The sequence below is a fragment of the Danio aesculapii genome, chromosome 11 (assembly GCF_903798145.1).
Source record: "Danio aesculapii chromosome 11, fDanAes4.1, whole genome shotgun sequence".
Classification (NCBI taxonomy): domain Eukaryota; kingdom Metazoa; phylum Chordata; class Actinopteri; order Cypriniformes; family Danionidae; genus Danio; species Danio aesculapii.
In genome coordinates this window covers 36642163-36664973 of record NC_079445.1, presented here as the reverse complement: position 1 = coordinate 36664973, position 22811 = coordinate 36642163, and the positions used below count along the sequence as shown (strand labels likewise).

Below are 22811 nucleotides of genomic sequence, written 5' to 3'. Positions count from 1 at the left end.
GTGAACGCGCCTTTCCCTTAAGACACTAGTGGAGCACGGGACTGATCATGACATGAAGATGGCGATCGCTGACAGTTAGAGATTCGGCTGCGGGAATAAAGGGTTAAAGTTCATTTTCACAACAATACCACAGTATATCTAATCGTGTGCTGTGTTTGTTCCTGTTATTTTATTATTTTTTCTGATGATAGATACAATAACCTATGCTGCAGTGCGGGATTCGCCCGGCTTTGTCATTAAAGGAAGGAGCAGCAGAGACTATTATGTATGGGACTTTGACAGAGACTTTGTCAGTAACTGTTATGCTGGATTCACACCAGATGCGGAAGACCGTCAAGCGCGAGTGATTTACATGTTAAGTCAATGCAAAAACGCGAATAGACATCCTGTGGCATGATCCATGCGAATGAGGCAGCGTGAATGAAACAATTCGCATGAACGAATCGGTGCGAGTTGAGTGTTTTGCGCGATTGATGTGCGAATTGTTTGATTTGGAAAATCTGAACCTCAGGGGACATTCGTGTCGCGTTAACTAATCAGGAGCTTTCTCTTGAAGGGCCGTGATTATGACGTATCGCCTGTTGTTGGTGTCCCAAAATCCTCCTGCAGACACCAGACAACAGTTCATCAAACTGGGCTCGGCTCAGTCGGAAACACAGCTAAATGATTCCATCCAGGTTTAGTTTCTGGAGGAGTTTATGAACTCAGAGGTGGCTGCACCTATGAATGGATATAGCGGACTCAGGCATGGCTCCAAACGAATCGACACTGTTTTTTAGCCTTCATAAAGCACACAAACACAGCTATTCTCTCAATAAAATTCATGTTAGCCATTTAGCAACAAAGCTAGAGCCACAGAGCAGACAGAAGCCCCGCCCATGATGCAAATCCGTGTGTGTTGTGAGGTGAATTTGACGCGTGAATGGAGCGAGTAAACTCAAAATGTTCACGTGTCTGTTTATGCGTGAATAGCGCGATTTATCCGGGTGTACCGCGTCTGGTGTGGACACAGCATTACAGTTCATATGGACCAGTTTCTTCTTTCACCGTATCATAACATGTATTTAATTATAAAATATAACTTGTGTTATAACTTGTAATCGCTCCACACAGCTTGTAATCATGTATTTGTTATAGATTTGTACTTGTACTGTATCTCTCTGGTTAAACTTTCATGGGACTATTCACATATTGCATTCAAAACCATGTTTAAAACATGATGCGTGCTTCTTCCTTTACTGATTTAAATGCATTTCTGATCTCACAATCCTTTGCCATTTGCCTTTGCTATGGCCACTCTCAGCTGTTCCTCACACGCATGGTGCGGTCAATTTTCAAAATAGTTCAACTTTTGCCACTGTGTGGATTAATACTAAATGTGTGTTGTTATTACTTGGTGTTAGGGTTAAGAGTAGAGTAATATGCTGGTGTTTAACTGCAATGCTTTATTGCATTCCTGCATTGGGCTCTCGCATACTTTGTGTGCTACTTAACCGTGCTGAACGCAGTTGACAAATCACAACAGACTGGGTCATCAGACCAATCAGCGCAGATTAGCTTCGTGCTAAGGAGGGGTTGCGGAACATAATGAATCGCTGAACGAATCATATGGGAGTCGTTGGGATAATTAGGTAAAAATAAATGCATATTATAAGACAATGAAAGTGTTTTATTGACCTTGCATGCATATCAGCCTGTTGTTGGAGACCCCAAAACCAAAATATGACCTTTTATAATGCAATATAGCGGCTCTTTAAAGAGTGTTGGAAACTGGTAGCCACTGACTTCTATAATAATTGTTTTTCTTTTTTCGATGTCAATGGCTAGCATTTTCAACATTCAAAATATCCTATGTTTAACAGAAAAACAAAACCGATAAAGATCTGAAACCACTTGAGAAAATGTTGAGTCTTTTATGTGAATTATCCGTTTAACCCTAGCTACCCTTCATATAACCTTATTTGGCAAGTACACTGGCTTACACATACAGTATTTAAAAAATATAGTGCAACCATTACTAGAGCAAAAGTAGAGCAGCTGTTTAGTTACTTAGTTCACAAAAATAGGCTTGTTTTGCCGTTCAGCCACATAGTTTTACCATAAATTAAAAATCCCAGTTTGCCAATGAGTGTGTGACCCGTAGATGCATTGTGCAATCTTGGTGAGTGCAAAACGTCCCCTAACATTCTTTCTAGTGTGGGAGGAAGAAAAAAAAGATGCAGCTTTTACCTCTGTCCTCTTTTCCTATCTCCCTCATCTGAGCCTATCGTTTCAGGCCATAGTTTCATGGGACTCAGACAGACCTAATTCTGATCACGCAAGATAACTGTGCTAGCAGACAAAATGATAATGTTAGGTATGGTGTATGATTTCCTCAGGCCATGACACACCATCAAAATCTGAATTGGATGCTATTCATCATTTTCAGTGAAAACACTGACAGAGGAAAGAGAAGACGGCAGGTCTGTCGCCAGGATGGCATAACTGGGGGGATATTGTGATGACATTTATTCACTTCGCCTATTTGTTATTACTTTACATTACTGCCTGCCTGATACACTTTCAGATTTCTATATTAAATCCACTATTAATCCAGTAGGGGTACAATCTTACTTTAAAATCATTTGCTAGTCAGGCTACCACTGAATATTCTTTTATCAGTTTGATATCAAACCACCTGAAGGACACTTTCTTATCAACAGTCCATGTTTTTGAAAACATTGTGCAATTCTTAGTGTGGATCAAGGTGAGTGGGCTTGATAAACCACCAGTAGGACACACACTCTCTTCTCCGTATACACCAGACACTTTCTTATCAACAGTCTATGTTTTTGGAAAAAACATTGTACGGATCAACCAGGTGAGTGGGCTTGATAAACCACCTGTAGGACACATTCTTTCCTCTCCATTTGCACCAGACATTTTATAACCTATTTTAAAAACACACACACTTGCTATAGCATATATAAACTCACCAGACACTTTATTAGGTTCACCTGTCTAACTGCTCGTTAGCGCAAATTTCTAATCAGCCAATCACATAGCAGCAACTTAATGCATGTAGACATGGTCAAGACAGTCTGTAGCAGTTCAAACCCAGCATCAGAATGGGGAAGAAAGGTTATTTAAGTTACTTTGAATGGTTGTTGGTGTATAATGGGTTGATCTAAGTATTTCAAAAACTGGTGATCTACTGGGATTTTCACACACAACTAACTCTAGGGTTTACAGAGAATGGTCCGAAAAAGAGAAAATATCCAGTGAGCGGCAGTTCTGTGGGCGCAAATGCCTTGTTGATGCCAGAGGTCAGAGGAGAATGGCCAGACTGGTTCAAGCTGATAGAAAGGCAACAGTAACTCAAATAACCACTCGTTACAATGCAGAAGAGCATTTCTGAATGCACAACATGTCCAACCTTGAGGTAGATGGGCTACAGCAGCAGAAGACCACACCGGGTGCCACTCGTGTCAGCTAAGAACAGGAAATTGAGGCTACAATTCACAAAGGCTAACCGATATTGGACAATAGAAGATTAGAAAAACATTGCCTAGTCTGATAAGTATCGATTTCTGCTGCAACTTTCAGATGGTAGGGTCACAATTTGGCATCAACAACATGAAAGCATAAATCCATTCTGCCTTGTATTAACAGTTCAGGTGGTGGTGATGTAATGGTGTGGGGGATATTTTCTTGGCACACTTTGGTCCTATTAATACCAATTGAGCATTGTTGCTGACCATATCCATCCCTTTATGACCACAGTGTACCCTCTGATGGCTACTTCCAGCAGGATAACACGCAATGTGAAGCGCAAATAATCTCAGACTGGTTTCTTGAACATGAGAATGATTCACTGTACTCAAATGGCCTCCACAGTCACCAGCTCTCAATCCAATAGAACACCTTTGGGATGTGGTGGAACGGGAGATTCACATCATGGATGTGCAGCCGACAAATCTGCAACAACTGTGTGATGCTATCATGTCAATATGGACCAGAATCTCTGAGGAAAATTTCCAGTACCCTGTTGAATCTATGCCACGAAGGATTAAGGCAGTTCTGAAGGCAAAAGAGAGTTCAACCTGGTACTAGTAAGATGTACCTAATAAAGTGGCCGGTGAGTGTATACTGCTACTTTTATTTTCGCTTGTAACTTACTTTGTCTTTGGATAAAAGCATGTTAACATACATTTATATAATTTTGGTTCATTTTCTCTGCTTAGAGCTTGTGGTACTTGAACTCAAGGAACTAATGTGCAAGGCAATTATTTAATTTAATTTAAGAATGGTAAATATCTTTATATTTAATATATATATTTTTTTTTAAGATTTATTAGACTATAAAATGTTTTTATTTGTATTGCATTGCAAATGAGTAAGGTGTAATCACATAAGGACAGAAGATTTTCTAATTAGCATTTTCTTCTGTTTTCAGTGTCTGATTAGTCTGAGAAGCTCCTCACACTGCAAATTATGGTGATGATAAAGACTCCAAGGACTTACGAGTAATAACTGAAATCCTTGTGTGAATTTACACTAGCACAGATAGGTGTTTTAGATGTTTAAAGAAGCCTTTGGTGTAGTTATTATGGGCAATTTACTTTCATTCACATTTATTCGGAAATGTCAAGCTTTTTAATAGCAGTTTCTTAGATGTATGCAGTCAAGGAAAATGTGGTTGCTCAAAGTCGATTGGAAAATCATAAAACAAATGTGTTTGGTATATCTTAGACTCATTTGTCTTCATATTTGATGAGGACATTTTGAAACAGTTAATTTTAGACTGGGAAACCTTTCATTGAAAAATCCAAAGGAGCAAGAGATAATGATTCACATGAATGTTTATAGTCCAATTACGATGGATGGGATTATTAAATACTTGCTCATAAATCAGCCAAATGGTTTGGTTGTAGTTGTTGGTTTAAGCGCTCAGCTGACAGACGTTGGAGCTGATGGGTGGTGAACTCACTGTCACTTTCTGACAAGAACACTTAAAGCGCTCGCTTCATTCAAGCCTGAGGGAGAGCAGACAGTCTGCTAAAAGGAGGAATTGAGAAAATCTGATTCATTTAGACATGTGCACAGAGGAAGAATTCAAGTTTGGCATCTCACCTCTACTAAAAATGACACTGAATCGTAATCAAAAGTGGGAAAATCTCAGAAAAGTAGAGTTTACATCTGTCAATTTATGAATTGTTCATAACTGTGAGTTTATATAGTTACAGTCAATCCTGAAATTATACATACGCCATGGTGTAAAGTAACAAATTACTGTAATTTAGCATTTTTTTTTTCCTCTGGAATTGTACTTAAGTAATTTTGAAAATGTGTCCTTTGTCTTAAGTACATTTTTAGGGCTGTATCCAATATTCATACTATTTTCCTTCAACCTGCAGTCACTACTTAATTTTTTTCTTAATTTTTCACGTATATAGATGAAGTCAGATTTTTTTGCCCTCCTGTGAATTAATCAAATCCCTAATGATGTTTGACAGAGCAATGAATTTTTTCCACAGTATTTCCTAGAATATTTTTTCTTCTGGAGAAAGTCTTATTTGTTTTTTTTCCGGCTAGAATAAAAGCAGTTTTCATTTTTTAAAACCATTTTAAGGTCAATATTATTAGCCCCCTTAAGCAATCTAATTTTCAATTGTCCACAGTACAAACCATCATTATACAATGATTTGCCTAATTACCGTAATGCCGAGTTCAGACTGCATGGTTTTAGCCCCAATTTTGAAATTGCAGACAAATGGCTGAAATCACAGGCAAATTGGTGCTCGTTCACGTGAGTAACAATCACACAGTCATCACCAAATGACTTTAAACAACCACTAGATTCCCCACATTGTAATACTCACTGCTCTTGAGTACTTCTTAATAAAGTGTTACTTTTAACTGTTGCTTTGAGTAATATTTATAACAGACACTTTAACTCTACATGCACTACATTTTTGGGCAAGTAATGATACTTTTACTTGAGTATGATATTTCAGTACCCTTTCCACCACTGTACACACGCCTGGCAAATTCTGACTTAAAGTTGTTGTTCAAATGTAAATAAAAGCTGAGAAATATATTTATTTTTTCCACAATGATGCTTCTTGTACATCATCTTATTATATTTTGAGAGAAGACTGTGACATTTTTGGTCAAAAACAAAAACGGCTGATAGAATAAAAGTAACTTTAGGTCAGAATTTGCTAGGGGTATGAATAATTTTGGACTTGACTGTATATACTATATTTTTCACAATACTGTGATTGCCATACTTGCGTGCATGTATTATGAAATTAAAACTGAGCAGTCTTTAATCTTATAATTCTCATATAAATGTTTAAATCTTGCAATTTTGCCTTTTCCCCAGAATTGTAAAGTTCTGAGTTTATTGGCTCACTCCTGAAATGCCAGCCTGATCTCACGAGGAAACGTAAGTATTTTACGCTTTGTCAGTTTAGTTGCTAATTCGTACGGGTTCAGTCGTTTTTACGATTTAAAAAAGGAGGCGTGGCACCTAACCCCAACTGTCATTGGGTGATAAGCAAATCGTCTAAATTGTACAAATTAAATATACAAATTAATACGAATTAGCCACTAAATCAAAAAGTTACGAATTGCTGTGAGATTGTGTTGGAAATGCAGTTTTATGTCTCGCAAATTTGATTACAAATGAAGAATTCTCCTCTAGCAGTTCTGAGTTTAGATCTTACAAATCTGAAAAAATTCCTAGTTCTAAGAAGAAGAAAAAAAGTCTGAGTGTTTTAACTTGCATCAGGATTTCATCAGTTTTCTGTATGATGGAGATACCCACTACAGCATGGTAATCTGCTACTGAATACATTGTTCTTATTTATGCTTTCTAAACCAGTGTTTCCCAACCCTGTTCCTAAAGGCACAAAAACGGTACACATTTTCAACCTCTTCCTAAGCAAACACGCCTGAATCAACGCATCAGAACATTAGTAGATCAGATAAGAGAGATATCCAAAATATGTACTGTTGCTGTGCCTCCAGGAACAGGGTTGGGAAACGCTGGTCTAAACCACAGAAAAAGTGTTCACTGGAAAAAAAAATAATTGATTGGATTTACTAAATTGTTTAAGGTAAGTGGTTGCAAACAATTTATATGGGCTAAATTTAAACAAATTAAATGTATTAATGTTCAACTTTAATTTGTTAGTTTAAATGCAGCTCATAAATTGTTTGCAACCACTTACCTTAAATTTTGTAAATCTAATTAATCTTTTTTTTCAGTGTGGAAGCTGCAAAATCACATAAGGATTTAGTAGAGCAGCAAAATGTATAATATTCAGATTTAATATTAAATAGGCTCAATTTTCTATGATTTGTTCTAACTTTTGGCAGTCTTAATGCCTTTTCTCAGTCCAACTGATAAGTGCAGGGCAAAACATGACAATAATTGATCCTTTTCAGCAGCAATAAACAGCAAAATGTGCATGTTTTATTCAGTTCAGTAGTTTTGTTTACGTTCTGCTCACTAACATGGCTGACTGATTAATGACGTGTCGTGAAAACCAGCAATTATGAGGGAAAAAGTCATGTATGTCAAGAAATGTGATTACACACTATAAATTGTTCTAAAATAACGCAGAATTGTGAGATGGTCTTTAAACACACTACCAACACACACTGTAAAATTAGAAAAGTGTGTATTTAAATGAGTTGTGTTAATATGTGTAAGCTGTCTGGAAAATCCGATGCAGTCATCAAAACCACATTTTCAACCTCTTCCTAATCAAACAAGCCTGAATCAATTCATCAGAACATTAGTAGAGACTCTAAAACCTGAAGTTAATGGGTCAGATAAGGAAGACATCCGAAATATGTATTTTTGGTGTGCCTCAAGGAAAAGGGTTGGGAAACACTGGTCTAAACCACAGAAAAGAAATGTGTTCACTGGAAAAAAAAATAATTGATTGGATTTACTAAATTGTTTAAGGTAAGTGGTTGCAAACAATTTATATGAGCTGAATTTAAACAAATATATTAAATGTATTGATGTTCAACTTAATTTGTTAGTTTAAATTCAGCCCATATAAATTGTTTGCAACCACTTACCTTAAACAATTACGTACATCCAATCAATCGTTTTTTTTTTAAGTGTGGAAGCTGCTAAATCACACTGAGAAGGATTTAGTAAAGCAGCAAAATGTATAATATTCAGATTTAATGTTAAATAGGCTCAATTTTTCTTGATTTGTTCTAACTTTTGGCAGTCTTAATGCTTTTTCTCAGTCCAACTGATAAGAACAAGGGCAAAGCATGACAATAATTGATCCTTTTCAGCATCAATAATCATCAAAATGTGCATGTTTTATTCAGTTCAGTGGCTTTGTTTACATTCCGCTCTCTATCATGGCTGACTGATTAATGATGTATCGTGAAAACCAGCAATTATGAGGGAAAAAAGTCATGAATGTCAAGAAATGTGATGACGCACTATAAATTGTTTCAAAATGGCACATAATTTAGAGAGGGTCTTTTTTAAGCTCACTACCAACACATTGTAAAATTAGAAAAATGTGTACTTAAATGAGCTGTGTTAATATGTGCTGTAAAATCTGCTGCAGTCATCAACACCTCAAGCTTCAGAAGCTCCAGCAGATGTTGATATTCCAGTTGCCCATCAACACACTCTTCTTTCTTTTTTTTTTTTTTTTCTTCCAGGAAGCAGAAACTGCCAAAAATCCCACTGAAGCATTTGACAGGGACCACCTGAGCGGACTCTAGTGTGAGTATTTCTGCCCTAGACCCAGGCAGCGGAACATGGAGACACAGACCTCGCTGCTTTCACATTCTGAGCGAACTGCCTGAATAGGATTTGCTGCAATCATAATGGCATACAGTTCCGGCAAGACTGCAAAAAGCAGCAGTAAGTGACATTGGCATTGCATTGATTCCACTAAGACTAAAGCTAGAAAATCTGACAACAAAAAGTAGGATCTCAAAAAAAGGATGGGATCATCCAAATTTGAGTTTCTTTCTAATTGAGCCAGTAAGTAAAACCCTTGCAACCATCAAGAAATGACTTTGGGGAAAAAAACAAAACAGCCAAAAGCAACTATCTAGCAGTACCTTAACAACTAACTAGGTCACACTTTATTTTGATGGTCCGTTTGTTGAATTTAAGTTATATTGCATCTACATGCCAACTAATTCTCATTAGATTATAAGTAGACTGTTAGGTTGGGATTAGGGTTAGTATAAGTTACAATGTACTTGCACTGTTTCTTATAGTCAGTTAAATGTCTGTTGAAGGAGCATATCAACAGAGATTAAGCAGACAGTCTACTTAATATCTAATAATATTTAATTACTTAATATTTAATTAAGTAAGTATTATATATTATATATTAAGTAAATATTAATTACTTAATATTTAATACTACTAATACTCAAATGGACCAATAAAATAAAGTGTTACCACCAATTATAGCAAGACCCCCATTTTTTTTAATGCTTAAGCAACAATTATTATAATTGTTTTTTTTTTTTGATTAAAGTAAATAACTAAATTCTATTAACAGTATTCCTGCAAACATTCATACATTATTTTTTTTCAAAATAACATAAAATTTTAAGGATTTAAGTTTTTTATTATTTTAGAGTACCAATCATACAATAACAGATGCATTTATTTACATATGTATTAATTTGTGTCAGCATTAAGAAAAATACAACTACTGTTATTTCATGTTAGCCACAGTCACACATTTGAATTTTTTTAATAAATATTATTCAGTGTTGACTTTTAAGATTATTCTTTGTATGCTCATTTTAACTAATGTATTTAGTTAATGATAACAATGATTTTACTGTAAGCTTTACCTTACACTATTATACTTCACTTTATAGTTTTACCATTGATTATATTTTATTATTATTATTATTATTATTATTATTATTATATATGTAAATACAACTTCAAAATGAGCAGCTGAAGTATCAGAATCATCAAACCATTACAGCACATTAACAATAACATAACATTACTATATTTGCAAATTTTATTTTTAATTTTAGCTGAATCAACTTTTCTAGTGATCTCAACTTGCATCAGTTAAACTGACTAAACATATTAAAGGGGACCTATTATGCAAAAATCACTTTTATAAGGTGTTTAAGCACTGTTAAAGAGCCCATATTGTGAGTTTTTTAAAATGACCTTCCATGAAGAGTGTAACACAGCACTAAGTGAATCAAAACATTCATCTGAGGTTTAAATCTGAAAGTGCGCCGTGTTTAAAACTATTGATTCTTTAACAAAATACTTGACTCCGCGTCGAATAAATGAATCGAGTTGGGTCTGGATCTTTTGCTTGAATGAGTCGACGTAGATATGGTATATCACCAAATATGTAGTACCGTATCCGGTAAAAACGTGAACGCGTATTTTCCTTCAGACACTAGAGGAGCACGGGGGATCACGGGATTGATCATGATGCGAAGATGGCGATCGCTGACAGATGGAGATTCGGCTGCGGGGAATAAAGGGTTAAAGTTCATTTTCATAACAATACCACAGTATATCCAACCGTGTGCTGTGTTTGTTCCTGTCATTTTTCTGATCATTGATGCAATAACCCACGCTGCAATGCGGGATTTGCCGGCCTTTGGTATTAAAGGAAGGAACAGCAGCGACTATTATGTATGGGACTTTGTCAGTAACTGTTACAGTTCAAATGGACCAGTTTCTTCTTTCTCCGGATCATAACATGTAAGTGTAATTAAAATTGTATTGTACTGTATCTCTCTGGTTAAATCTTTATGGGGCTGTTCACATATCGCGTCCAAAACCACACTGAAAACTTGACGTGTGCTTCTTCCTTTACCGATTTGAATGCGTTTCTGAACTCGCCATCCTCTGCCGTTTGCCTTTACTATGGCCACCATCAGCTGCTCCTCACACATGCGGCACGGTCAATTTTCAGAATAGTTCAACTTTTGCCACTGTGTGGGTTAATACTGAATGTGTGTCGTTTTTATTACTTGGGGTTAGAGTTAAGAGTAGAGTAATATGCTGGTGTTTAACTGCATTGCTTTAATGCATTCCTCAATTGGGCTCTCACATACTCTGTGTGCTACTTCATAGCTGTGTTGGCATTTCTCTCTGTCTTGCACTGAACACAGTCGACCAATTACAACAGACTGGATTATCGGTCCAATCAGCGCAGATTCGCTTTGTGCTAAGGAGGAGTTTTGGACAAATGAATCGCTTAACAAATCATATGAGAGTCGTTGGGATACTTATGTAAAAATAAATGCATATTATAAGACAATGAAAGTGTTTTTTGACCTTGCATGCACATCAGCCTGTTCTTGGAGACCTCCAAAACCAAAATATGACCTTTTTATAATGCAAAATATGGCCTCTTTAATAAAACCAGCTTCTAATGGTAAATTTATTCATTTTATTTTTTAGAATAAGTCTGTAGAAACACTTTAACTTGCATTCTGTCTTCGTACATAAGGGCGAAAGCCCATTAGTGACGATCTCTCCCTCATTAGGATAGGCCATTAGTCTTGTTGTTGAATCTGCCACTATGCTGACACATAGGCATTTGTAGCTCCGCCCTGTTTTAAAAAAGGCACAATCTCATTTGAATTTATAGCGACAGTCACCAAAATGACACAATTAGGATCAAAGCCTAAAAGGGGCAGTTTCATAGAGTGTTAGAACAATATCTGTGTAATATTTTAAGCTGAAATTTCACATACACACTCTAGTGCCATCAGAGACTTATTTTACATCTTGTAAATAGGGGCATAATAGGTCCCTTTTAAGTTAAACTTTTAATTAGTTAATCAAGTTTTGTTTTAGTTATTAAATTAAGTAACTTGTTATAAACACACACACACACACACACACACACACACACACACACACACACACACACATTAAAGATGCAGTTTTTCCATAATCAAATAAAGCAGTCCATAATGTACTTGTTCCTTACATGAACCTCTCAGTTTCAACACACTGAACGGAGTATAATCGGATGTGAAAGCCTGATCAAAAACAAAGCTGCGTCTGTTCTGAAGGCTGTGAAAGACTGAATAAGCATCTGACCGCATCCTGAATGAGAGCCGCACACCCAAATGAAAGGCTAAACAGGGTCAAGTGATGCTCTGTGACTGCGAAAGCCCTTCTCCAGCTTTCCCAGCCTCCTACTAACATAACAACACCATCTGCTTTTTTCCCAGGACACTTCCTCACCGAGTATACTACACAGCCAAACCGTGTCTTCACAACACGGTAAAGCTGGAAAATCACAAGTGGCTGAACACCACAAACAAATAAACAAGGTTTGTTTTTTTTTTGTGCTAAATTTTAAATCTAAAATAATGCTGTTGCTAAATTAGAATGCAAATGATCTGGCATTTATGTGGCATTAATTATAAGCCTTATTTGTGTGTTGTTTTGGCATCTCAAGAACACCACATGCAGTTATAACCTATTAACATTTCCAGAGGCTCGGACCACAGCGGAGATCTCTATATGAGTGACCTTGAGACTCACACACACTCCGTCTGAAGATGGCACACGGCGTTATTAATCTAGAAACACTAAGCAACACTGATTCCTGGCAAATAACTACACCTTCACAGACACGCAAGCATGAAATCGTTTGACAATGCTCCCTCCTAATACCACACAGTGCCAAAGGAGAGTGTTTTGTCACCGATTTTTAATGCATGTCATTATTATTTATAATTCTGCACTCACACACACACACACACACACAAGCTCGTTTTTGTGCTGGAGAAATATGATAATATATTCTGTCACCTTGTGGGGGAGAGAAAATGTGTTGGAGATGAAAGGAGCACAGTGGCTATTGATTGGCTGGCATTATCAAATGCATACCTCAATATGTGCCAAACTCTCCAAATGTCTCGCATTCAGGAAAAATCTCAGCAAACTGTTTTCTGCATTTTTAATTAGTGCAATCGGACATGAAAACAGACATTCAGCTGCGCTTGGAAATTCACTGATTTCACTGAAAAAATCCAACCTGTTTAGGTTTTAAAAGGGTCACGAAACACCAAAAAGATGCCTGATCTCACGAGAAAACGTAAGTATTTTACGTTTTGTTAGTTTAGTGGCTAATTTGTATGAATTCGTATGAATTGTTCATTCATACAAAATTGTACGATTTTAAAAAGGAGGCGAGACACCTAACCCCCACCCCTAAACCCAACCATCATTAGGGGATGAGCAAATCAAACTAAATTGTACGAATTACATCGTACTAATTCATACGAATTATCCACTAAATCAAAAAGATACGAATTGCATTGAGATTGTGTTGGACAGTCATATAAGTGTCCCACGTTACTAAAAACACTATTAGGACACATATATTTCACAAAAAAGTGAAAATTGGTTGTTTTTGCATTATTTTAGGCAAATTCATTCTTCTGGTTTAAAATAAATTTGAAGCTGCGTCACAGCCATGAGATCACTGTGTAAACTCCAACATGGAGACTGGATGTCTGTACCGACAAGTACAACGTGACGTCTTTTAGTTATCAGCATTAATTCATGAGAGACTTTGTTCGAACCGGTCAGCGTGCTCTTTTGTGAATGAGGTGCAACTTCATTAATATGCATGATATATCTTCAAAGACTCCTTTTACCTGTGTTCAGGTGGCAGAGATGCGCCATGTTGTGTTGCAACCATAATTAAAACAAGTGGAAGAAGAAGAATTGTTTGGAGACATGAGTCAACAATGTTGCATTTATAAATGTGCTACAATGAAGTTTTTGTTTCCATTTCCTCACAATGAGAGCACCGATTGCGTGTGGACCCACATGTGTGGATTACAGTGGTCTGCTAACATGCGCCAATAATTTGTTTGTAAGGAACATTTTTTTTTACCTTAGAAATCTGGATTTATTGCTCAATTATTTATTGCAATTTTTTTTTAAAAGACGATCACGCCGCACTCAACCTGAAAGTGAAAACTGAAGTGACCAGTTTCATGAAGTTCGTGGCCCTTTAAATAGCATATTTATTTATTAATTGGGACTTCAAAAGCTTCAGAAAGCATGTAAAACCAACATAATTTTTTAAAAGTTTGGTTCATAGTATATCCAATGAGATTTGAAGAGGAGAGACAGCACTTAACAAGGTGAGATTGAGTTTGTTCTTTCTAAGTGTCTTGTTTTCTTTCATGAGTGACAATTTAACCATGGGTTCACTTGCATTTCCAGGTTGAAATGGATTTTCTTCAGAATGGATTTAGAATCAGACGTAAAAGAATAATTGTGTTCACTAACATTAATTTTATAGACCACTAAAGAATATGAAATCCAAACCCAAGATGATGGCATGTGCAAGAGCTTGAGAAGGGAGGACAACAGCAGGTACTACAAAGGATTTACCATGTAGCTGATTAGTGATATTTGACCATCCTAATGGAATCTCAGCTTTGCCATTAGCTAAATAAAGAGGTCCACTAGACCCGTAGCTGCTGTTTCATGGATGATCTGCAAATCCATTTAGCTGAAATTGAGAAACAGATCAGTTTTAATTATGAATAATAATAATAATAATAATTTCTTGGTCAGTTTTGTGGTTTGGATAAAATGATTAATAAAAAAAAAATAAATCCAATCCGAAAGACTGAATCGTTCACAGTTCAGAGATTTTAATGGAGGTTTTCACTGAATAAACAGTCTGTTCCTCTGGCCCAAAATTATAATTAAATGTCATATTAAATATTTATACTTTGCCATGAACTTTCGAACCTCAAGCTTTTACTGATTTCTCAGAAAGAGGATTTTAATTACTTAAAGCATCTATCTATCTATCTATCTATCTATCTATCTATCTATCTATCTATCTATCTATCTATCTATCTATCTATCTATCTATCTATCTATCTATCTATCTATCTATCTATCTATCTATCTATCTATCTATCTATCTATCTATCTATCTATCTATCTATCTATCTGTCTATCCCTCCCGCCATCCATCATACTCTAAAATAATTCCATCCATTCATCCATCTATCTGTAACATTATAATTTGGTTTGGAATTTTTTTTTATGCATGTTTACACATATTTTGACCAACAGACATCAGTTTTGAAACACTTTTTCTTAATTTTGGTTCATAAAGGAATAGGTCAGACAAAAAGGTACACTTGCAGTTATTTTACACATCCATTACCATCCAATATAAAGGAGACTTGTTATATTCATTTGATTCTTAGCTTGGTGATTCATAAAATGGTTCAATGGCTACCAGCAGTAAAACATAAACAAGCAAAACAAAATGATGATACTTTGAGGTCTAATGAAGCAAATAATTTGGATTGTGCAAGTAAATGATTTACCTTAATTTCATTGCCTTGATAAACAGGTTCCATGGGTATTAAACTAGTTTAACCTGTATGAGTTTTTTGACTCTAAAAGTGACTATAGTCATTAAAGTCTCTTTTTTTGTTGTTGTTGATTTGGTAATGACAGAAAATAAATTATTTGATGAGCTATTCTTCTAATACCTGCATAATACACACATTTTCAGAGATGTTTGCTATTCTAATACCTCTCAAAGGTACTAAAATAGTTTTGCCTGTATACTTTTTTGACTCTAAAAGTGACTATAGTCATTCAAATCTTTTTATTTTTATGTTGATTTGGTAATGACAGAAATAAAATTCTCTGAGCAATTCTTTTAATGCCTGCATAATAAACACATATTTTTCTAAATGTTTGCTCACTGTTTGCTATTTTAACACCTCGCAGAGGTATTAAAATAGTTTACCCTGTATGTTTTTTGACTCTAAGGGCCCTATCATACACCCGGCTCAATAAGGCACAAGACGTGTTTTCACAACGTGTTGCTATTTTCAGACCAACGCAACCCTAATTTTCTCATTTCCTGCCACGTTGTTTAAATAGCAAATCCATTTGCGCCTCTTTGTGGACTCATGGGTGTTTCGGTCTAGAAAAGAGGTGTGTTAAGGCGCATTGTTGGTGCGTTGCTATTTTGAGGAACTAAAATAGACTGCTCAATAAACCAGCTGAAAGCAGATCTAAAGTCCGGCGCAGAGCACGTTAGTTGTGTGCCTCGTTACACATTGCTTAAACCACGCAGGATGTAAAGCAATACACAAATATCTTTACAAATGAAAATGAATTAAAGGATTAAAATATTTTTTAAATATTACTTTCTACCTAAATATAAAAAACACTGCCTTTATTCCTTCATTTTGGGGGACTTTTTTTGTTTATTCAGGACAATTTGCTTTGGTATAATGTTGTTGTTGTTGTTGTTGTTATTAGCAGTATTATTTATTAAATGCATATTTATATTTGTTTTATTAAAAACAAACTTAGATTTGTCCACCTGTCAGGTTTTGGACCACATGGGGCATCGCATGTGTATTTGGATAACTGAGATTTTTGACCACACTTTGTTATTATTGTTCATGTATACGTTTGCTGGAAATTAGAATTGAATTTAGAAATAGTTTTGAAACAAATCTTTGCGCTTAACTAATGAAATTAATAATGTAGGCTGATCGATGTCTGTGCGTCCAACACATTTCTTTATCCACGAAAGAGAGAAAGTGAAAGTAACAGCCGAATGGAGGAGGCTTATTCTCTCATTCTCACGCTGCAGATGCTCTGTTTAACTGTTTTCTTGCTAGTGAAGCACTCAGTTTTTCCACTTACAAAGTCTGCCATGTAAATAGCAAATGCGCCATGGCGCAATGCAACTGACTCTTAAAGGGAATGGGAGATGAGACTCTGATTGGTTTATTCTCAAAACACACCCATAACTCATTATGAGAATAAGCTCAACCCTGTGAGACCATGCGCTGCGGCGCAGAGTATATTTTTCCATCTTTAAAATAGCAAAAGTAGATTCGGACACGCTTTTGCACCCCGCGCTTCAGACTTTGTGACTAGATCGTTATAATTCAGCCCAAAAGTGACTGTAACCATTAAAGTTTTTTTTTTTTGGTGAGTCGGTAATGACAGAAATGAAACTCTTCGATGAGCTATTCTTTCAATACTTGCATAATGAACACATTTTCTTAAATGTTTGCTATTCTAATACCTAATATAGATATTAAAATAGTTTTGCCTGTATATGTTTTTGACTCTAAAAGTGACTATAATCATTAATGTCTTTTTAATTTTTTTATGTTGATTCGGTAATGACATAAATTCTTTGATGAACTATTCTTTTAATGCCTGTATAATGAACACATTTTCCGAGATGTTTGCTGTTTTAATACCTCATGTAGATATTAAAATAGTTAAACCTGTATATGTTTTTTTGACTCTGAAAGGGACTGTAGTCATCAAAGTCTTTTTTTGTTGTTGATTTGGTAATGATAGAAATGAAATTGTTCAGTGAGCTAGTCTTTTAATACCCGCATAATGAACATTTTTCGAAATGTTTGCTATTTTAGTCCCTCACATGGGTATTAAAATAGTTTAACCTGTATGTTTTTTGACTCTAAAAGTGACTATAGTCATCAAAGTATTTTTTTTTTTGTTGATTCGGTAATGACAGAAATTAAATTCTTTAATGAGATATTCTTTTAATACCAGCATAATGAACACATATTTTCTGAGATGCTTGCTCGCAACGATGTGCATCATGAATGTGAATTTAAGCATGAGATAATTAAGCCATCACCAATGACGTGCGCTGCGAGTTGCGAAGCCATGACGATTCTGTTTATTCCCTCTCTAGGGAGCTGTCACTCACAAAACAAGCAGGATAGTCTGCCAATCTCATCACCACCGCCACCCACTCCGCCACTCGATATAGCTCTGCCACCATTACCCACACACACACATTAAGCTTTGTCTATTAGCTGATGAATGGTAATATGTCAGGCCCCATACCGTCTCACAATCCAGATGGCAACGGGTGAAAAACAGGTGTGCGAGAAGCAGCCAGGACATGTGTGTTTTCTCCTTTATATTCATGTTCAGTCGTGTCATGCTTGTTTGGGTTGCCTTGCCAAGAGCGACTCTCATTTAGCATTTGGGATGAATGGGCTCCGGGCTGCCTGAAGACCCCTCGAAGCTCTTTCACCCCAGCACTGGACAGGTGGCATGGGCTTTTTTTTTGGCAGGCCTTGTCAGGGCCAGTCTGGTTGGAAGGACTGCTTTGAGACCTTCAGCTTGCTGTCGCTGGCTCTGGCATGCTTTTCAGAAGAGTGACATGCTGAAATGTTTGTGTGCTGCTATGTGCTACATGTATTGTTTGTGTATAATCTAATTTTTTCTTTTTTTGGTAGGTTATTAAGCTGGTGATGAATGAGGAGATTCCCCATCCCCCCCCCCAAAAAATGAGTAAAAGTGCTTTGAGTGTCCAGAAAAGCATTATATAAATGTAAGAAATTATTATTATTGTTGTTATTATTATTATTATTATTATTGGCCGACACGGTGGCGCAGTAGGTAGCGATGTCAGTGACGCATCACTGTATTTTGTACGATTCCTTAGACAGATTATCTTTATATCAAAGGAGAACATTGCATTTGTATTTATTTACTTTAAAGCCTCTCTTTGATAAACTACCTTCTTATCTTTCTAATTTGTTAACATTTTACATCAATAACTAACACAGATCTGGTTCTTGTATGCGTTTAACAGTCCCAAGGGTAATGTCAGAACCTGGCAAACGTGCTTTATTCCTTTAATGCTCCTATAGGGCTTGGAATGACCTGCAAAATCAGCTCAGTCTTGACACACTTCCGACTCTAAGTCCTTTTAAACATCTATATAACGTCTTAAAGGATACTTGTAATGTTTTTTGATGATATGATCTGTTATGAATGGTGATTTTGTAATTTTGTGGTATTGTTTTTTTAACACAATCTCACGGCAATTCGTAACTTTTTGATTTAGTGGCATTTTCGTACGATTTGCTCATCCCCCAATGACGGTTGGGTTTAGGGGTGGGGTTAGTTGCCACGCCTCCGTTTTAAAATCGTACTGAACTCGTACGAATTCGTACAAATTATCCACTAAACTGACAAAACATAAAATACTTACGCTTTCTCGTGAGATCAGGCTGTTTTTTTTTGTGATTTTTATGTGAAACTTTGTGCTGTCTGCCGTCTTACCAGGTTTCACTGGAAGAAGAGATGCTACTGTCTCAATGTGATCTCTTGGCTAAATAAGAGTAGTAGTAATAATAATAATAATAATAATAATAATAATAATAATAATAATAATAACAGTCCAAATTCAAAATATTGGAGAAGATTTTTTTCTCCCTGACCCCACCTCTGTTGACTGGACACAAACGCAGGTTGCCAGATTGAAAACAGCAACAGGAGCGAGCATGCCTAACCATCAATCCTTCCAATGTAAGCTGCTCAGCTAATGTTTATATTTGTATTATTTGCTCATTATTTAGCACCTCCTGTAGATATTTATAACACTGAATCTGCATCTCATTTTGGAGGCTGCTACTGTTGCATTTTAGGCCATGCCTATGTGTTTTCCACCAAGGCAACCCAGGGTGACGAAATATAATTGGGTAAACAAGTGTGTTTACTTACAATGTTTCTTAAAAATCTGTAAACATTCATTCATTTTTCAAAAGCTTAGTCCCTTATTTATCAGGGATCACTACAGTGGAATGAACCGCCAACTATTCTAGTATATGTTTTATGCAGCGGATGCCCTTCGAGCTGCAACCCAGTATTGGAAAACTATCTGCAAACATATTATAGCTTTTTTATGCTTTAGAAGAGTCAAAAACTTACAAACAGCACTTTTAAGGGTACATGAAAACACTGTTTTCAACTTAAACTGCAACGCCCTCCCAAAAAAAATTTAGTAGTGCAAGTTTTAGGTCTCCGGCATGTGTATCATGGTTAGCAATGTAAATTCCAACACAGATGATGCAACAATTAAGCCACGATTCCAACCGTATAAAGCATGAGTGTAGGGCAATTAGCACTCAGCCGTCTCATGCTAATCACTGCCTAAAGGCAAAGAGCCATAATTAACAAGCTGTAGATTCACAGTCTCTGGGCGCTTCGCTCAGGAGGAGGTCAGTTTTTATTGTGCTGACGGAGCAATGGGCAGATGTATATGTTTCTGTGGTTTGTTAAGGAGGATTGGAGTGTAATGTATCTAAAAGAGACGCGGTCAGGAGTGCGTCCCTCTGTGTGTTATGCTTACTGCTATGATAACACATTCTGCTCGTATTTCAAATTCATGTCTGTGTGTGAGAATGCAAATAACCCTGTGGGAAGTCGAGAAACGGTATTAATGATAGTCTGGGTTTATTCAGACAACAAAGTGAACCAAATGTAGTGCAGGGGTGCAGCAGCCACCTTTCAGAGTTCAGTGAACTGAAATTACACTGCAAGAGGCATGGATCTGTGAAAAAAACAAGTTTGCAGCCAGTTGCATAAAACAAGCATTTTTAAAGGGACAGTTCACCTAAAATGCAGGATGTAGGTGACTTTATTCTCTCAGTGAACATTTGAAGAACATTTTTTAGTTAAAACTGTGGTCCTGCAAGTCAGTGGCTACCGGCACACAGGCATTGTATTGGTATTTTTTAATACACAGGCATTTTTTTTGCCTAAATATTTTTATTTATCCAGTAGGTTTAAGCTAAAAATATTTTTGATGCTGTACTGAATAAAAAGAAATCATAAACATCATGACCTATATATGTGTGGTCTGAGGGTGAGTAGTTTACCAGAAAATTACTATTTCTTTATAATTTGAGGAGAAAGGTGCAACCCAGGCTCATTCCGTTTACGTACCCCATATACATTTCTGGAGAGTGCCAAATACGTCCTAGGAGCTACGTTTTTTTGCAGTTTTTGTTTCGAGAATCCACTTGAGGCCCCTGTGTAGGCTTTTTGATATCTTAGATTTCTCTCGCAAGTGGCATTGGGCCTGCTCTTCTCGCGTAAATCTACAAGAGACCGCTGTCGACTGACTGACTGACCGATCGACTGGCCCACACTGAAAATTATTCAGGATGATTCCTCGGATTTACTAAATTTATTTATTTGGGCTGACTTTAAACAAACAAATTAAGTTGAACATTATTAAATTTAATTTGTTTGTTTAAATTCAACTCAAATAAATAGTTTGCAACAGTTTTGCATGCAACACTTTTTCAGTGCAACCTTCTCCTCCCCTAAACCGAACCGATAACTGTTTTAAAAAGCTCCGATTGACTTGGACTTCACTCTGCGTCTCAAATCCGCTTACGTACATGATGAGCTGCTGGGCAAACTGGTAACAATGGAAAAGCTGTCCATACGGAGGTAAGCAGTCAGCTGGTAAGAGTGAAAAGAAATGGCGTCATACCGCCCCGTAGTGTTCGTTTTAAAGACGAAATGCAGCCATACGTTTCTCTGGCTACATACTGTAATTCACGATCTCCAGAAATGTATATAGGGATACGTTTTTAGAATGAGCCTTTTGCAATGATGGGATTGACTGAACATATGTAAAAGTACTAATATAACATTACTAACACAAAAATCCTGGGGAAATAGTAGCACATTAATTGACATTTTACTTTTGTAACAATTTCTAAAATAAAATGAAATAATTTTAATTTATAATTTAATTAACTATTCTAGCTGTTCATTTGTCTTTTAGTCTTTTGATACTTTTACCGCAAATACTTTTTAATGTGATTTCCTTAAAATGTACAGTATATACATGTATTAGACGTTCAGTTTATAACATGTATGTGTGACATTGACATCAACTGGTCTGTTGCCTTACAAACATTCATGGCAAATTTCACAATATACACATGACAGAAGATACATTTGAACAGACTTTATGCCTCTTTGTGTGTGACATTTGTATAAATTTAAAATCCATATGTCTTGCATTTTGCATTCTGACAACCTTTGAAAATTCCCGACATGCATTAATGGAATAAAAGCTTAGATAAACATAAAAAATATCATTGTTGTAATCTTACTAGGGTGACACAGTGGTTAGCACTGTCGCCTCACAGCAAGAAGGTCTCTGGTTCGAGTCCTGGCTGGGTTAGTTGGCATATCTGTGTGGAGTTTGCATGTTCTCCCATGTTGGCGTGGGTTTCCTCCGGGTGCTCCGGTTTCCCCCACAATCCAAAGACATGCGCTATAGGTGAATTGAATGAACTAAATTGGCCATAGTGTATGTGTGAGAATGAGTGTGTATGGATGTTTCCCAGTACTGGGTTGCAGCTGGAAGGGCATTTGATGCGTAAAACATTTGCTGGATAAGTTGGCGGTTCATTCCGCTGTGGCGATCCCTGATGAATAAAGGGACTAAGCTGAAGGAAAAGGAAATTAATAGTCTCACTAGAAAAGGTTGTGGCCAATAAATCACAGCCAGGGGTGTGCATATTAATTATTTCATGTGCAACATAACAGTCTGTGTTTGTTCTAATAGAGCTGTTTTTCACCGTGATTTTACACTCACAGGATTTACAAGAGAACAAGGAAACTGCGGAGCTCACGGTATATCATTTCCATTTACTGATATCTTATTATTCAGGTAAGCCTATTCTAATATAGTCCAAATTTGCATTCTATGGTACTTTTAAAGGGGCGGCCAACTATAATATCATATTTTAAACTTTAGTTTTGGAATAATGTAGATGTGTGAACATAAACAACATCTTCGCATGTAAGATGCTCAATTCAATGCAAAGGGAGACATTGGCTGCATCCGAAACCGTATACTTCCATACTATATAGTATGCTAAAATTATACTCCATATGCAAGCTGAGTAGTATGTCTGAATTCATAGAATTCGAA

At 36.4% G+C, this 22811-nt stretch overlaps 1 protein-coding gene across 1 annotated transcript in view; it reads right to left on the bottom strand.

The window, feature by feature from the left end:
- grm2b (glutamate receptor, metabotropic 2b) overlaps positions 1 to 22811 on the bottom strand; it is a 60137-nt gene that overhangs the window by 9826 nt on the left and 27500 nt on the right. The window lies entirely within an intron of this gene.